The sequence below is a fragment of the Solanum pennellii genome, chromosome 4 (genome assembly GCF_001406875.1).
Source record: "Solanum pennellii chromosome 4, SPENNV200".
Lineage (NCBI taxonomy): Eukaryota > Viridiplantae > Streptophyta > Magnoliopsida > Solanales > Solanaceae > Solanum > Solanum pennellii.
Genome location: NC_028640.1, coordinates 52575242 through 52578877, shown reverse-complemented (window position 1 = coordinate 52578877; position 3636 = coordinate 52575242). Strand labels below are relative to the sequence as shown.

At 35.2% G+C, this 3636-nt stretch overlaps 1 non-coding gene across 1 annotated transcript; it reads right to left on the bottom strand.

Annotated features, from left to right (window-relative positions):
* Positions 1-261: 261 nt before the first annotated feature.
* LOC114077023 lies at positions 262-364 on the bottom strand. The gene has a single exon (XR_003578118.1). It is a non-coding gene; the product is annotated as a U6 spliceosomal RNA (small nuclear RNA).
* Positions 365-3636: the final 3272 nt, after the last annotated feature.

The following is a 3636-nucleotide window of genomic DNA, read 5'->3' as shown; positions in this document are numbered from 1 at the left end:
TTAAAGAAGTAACAATTCTATTCAATAAATGCTTAGTCACCCCAAAAAAAAGTGCTAAGTTGGAAACTTTATAGGCATCGAAAAGGTACTTACACCCTCGTCCAAAACCCTATATAATTATATTTTGTCAACTTAATATACTAACTCTCCTACTTTCCCCCGCATATTCTGTTTACACACACAAAAAAGTTAAGACAATTCATCCTAAGTTTCTCGCTGGAATTGCTAGTACCTTCAAAATGTTTGCATTCTTTCCCTTCCAAAAACTTGGATAATTTCTGGTTTTGTGCATGTAATTCTTGCGCATGGGCCATACTAATATTCTGTGTAACACTCTAATTTTATCAGATGTCCCGAAAGGTAATCGTACCAATATCAACTAACATCAAGGTATATAGGAAATTTTGCAATATTTTCATGACTCAGCAGTACCCCTAGATCTAACATGTTGTACAAGACCTTGAGAGACCTCATACAAGCCACTTAGCTTTTAAAACATAAGATAATTAATAGAAATGAGCGGAAATTTATTATATTTTCAATAACATCAAAGTTTTATATCAAAAGCGGAAGTCTATTACACTTTGGCTCAAAACCATATAAAACATGAATATCATGGGATACGACCCATATACCAATGTTAAAAACTTAAAATATAAGAACATAAGGGAAATGGTGGTCAAATTATCAAATGATATAAGCATTCATCAATCTTCAAGTCTTGCTTCTACTAAGATCTTAGCTATATGGATGAGAGTCGAGATTGTCAAACCCTACATTTGGATAAGAAATGTACGCAAGAGTATGCATTAGAATAAACATGCACTAAATATGATTGCTTGATCGACATAAGCATAAAAATTAGACAATATAAGTATAATCAATGCATATAATAGATCATTTCAACATAAATAGAGTACTTCTTGAAGAAACCTTAACCCATCCTTTATCTAGGCTTGGTAATCCGTCTCTAGTATTACTCTTCATGCAAAGAAACTCAAGCAACAATCCAAGCTAACGGGTATTCGTCTCTTGTCTTATTATAAAGGATCATGTGTACTCGCCTCCATACCCATCATCATATAACACAAGTACTCGCCTCTATATCATTTTATAAGGATTATGGGTACTCGCCTCCATGTCTAATCATCATTATAGGAACGTGGAGAGTCACTTCTTATTCAACATCAAGAAATAAGGATAGTCTCTTCTTATTCAATATGGATACTCAACTCATGTTCTATCTTAATTTGGAAGTCAAGGGTAGTCGCTTCTAGCCTCATAAATTTATTAGTCTTTAGCTTAATTCATTTTAGGTGAGCAATTCTTTCAACCTAGAATTATTCAATATAAGAAAACCGTCCACATTCATACTTAAGCAATTCATGTGGGAACTACCTCTTCCACAACAAAACATCAACAATCAACAATTCATAACATAAACTTCATTCTCAAAGACAACATGTCATAATCATCATATATACTTTACTCTCAGAACACTACACATTATATTCATCATATATGCTTCAATATCAAGCATTTATAATGTATCTCATCAATTCTATAAGAATACATTTAAATCCATAATTCTCCTTTTATGGCATAAACACATTTGGATAAATTTCATCTTTCTAGACATGGGTTAGACATGGATACATGTAAATTCACCCTAAAAACCTGCAATCCTATGAATTTATGCATAAACAATCATAACACAATCATTTGGATCAACATTCATCAAGACCTACAATACTAGAAGAAAATCCTAACTCAATTAGAGAATTTCTACTTTTCAATTGAGGAAATCTTAGAGGCTCCTTGAATGAAAGGATTTCATGGATGAAAAACCGTCACACCTTAATAAAAATGCCCACAAATGTTTGAGGAATGTAGACTTGAGCTTGATCCTAGCTTGAACTCTTTGTCTTTCTTCTTCTTCAAGTTCTAGAGAGAGAATTATTTTGGAGAAGAACCAAATTCTTTTGGTGAGTTTGAAAAGAATGACTTGAATGAGTGATTCTAACCCAGGGGTCCTAAACATGGTATAGCGACCTAGATTTCATTTAATAATAACTAAAAAGACCCATTTGTCCCCAACTTCCAGTGGACTGCCCTACCTTCACAATAGGAACCATGGCTTGTCAAGGATTTCACAGCCCGTAGTTGTGCCCGTGGTCCTTGGCCACTAGGTTATCATGCAACCACATAACCCCCTTGAGACCAATTCTAGACGACGATCTCATCTATGTCCCGTGTCAAGTGGCTCATAGGAGCGTCTCCATTTTCAGAAGAATTGACTAGCTACTGCACCTAGCCCTTCACGATGTTACCACGACCCGTGGTCCTCACCACGAGGTGTCATGGTGGTTGTAGGAGGTGAGCATAGCTTGACTAGCCACTGTGAGCTCCATGGACAGTACCACGATTCGTGGTGCCATTCACGACCCGTTTAGGTCCACGTGAAGATTGTACATGCTCACTTCCTTTGCTCTTGACATCACACTTTACCCATGCTTAGAATACTAGATTTCGAGGTGTTACAAATATTTTCGTATTTTTAAGAAGAATTTGGTTTGATTAATGTGATGTTTCTTCTAAAAGAGAGGGTAAGTGACAACACAATGTTTGATTACCACGACCTATGAAAATATCAATGACATGACTTTTGGCAGACTCTCGAGTCCGTTACAACATAGAATTCTTGTAAGTGTAAACATATCTAATGTTATGTTGCTCAGACTCAGATGCAGGTGTTCGATATGGGTGCATATCTAAAGGTCAAATCTTTTAGGATCTAATTTTTAAGATTTGGGATATGAATCTATGTATGAATATGGTAAGGGGATTCACCTAAAATAATTAAAATATCTAAAAATGGAGTTATTAAACCTAAATTATGAGATAATATGTAGAGAACTTGAGGAGAGTCATGGATGGAAATTAAAGAAAAAAATAGTGACATATAAATTTCTATATAAATTGTATTTCATTTTCTTCAATTTCAACATAGTTTTTGTATTGATTAGAGAAACCATTAAAACCTTTTCATACTTTCCCTATCGATGTTGTACAAGGTATCCAAAATTGGCTGATCAAATTGGACACGTACCTTACACCCATACCACACCCACACCCACACCCACACCTATATCGTGTTGACACGGATGCAACACCAAAAGTAAAGAGTCCGAGCAACTTAGATATAATGTATAAATATTCAATGACGGGTAGCTCATGTACAAACATCAGTGTTGGACATCCCATACTAAATTCCTTGTGGACTTGACCTATGCCCACACAACAACAACAATATATCTAATATGATCCCATAATGTTGTGTTTAGGAGAATAGAGTGTACACATACCTTGTCCCTAGAGAGTCTGCATCTGATAGATACTCAGTTCAACGGAACAATGGTCTAAATGGTTGAACCTTAATCGAGCTCCAAAAAGTGCAAATCTGAAAGTTAAATGGCAAACAAATTTATTGCATGAAATTTATCAACCATCTCTGCCTAAATGGTTTTAGCTAAAAAGTATATAATACCAGATTCTTGCTCATTACATGCCGTAAGAAGTGTAGTCATGTTTTGAGTAACTACACCCAATTACATATACAACCACCACAAACAATGT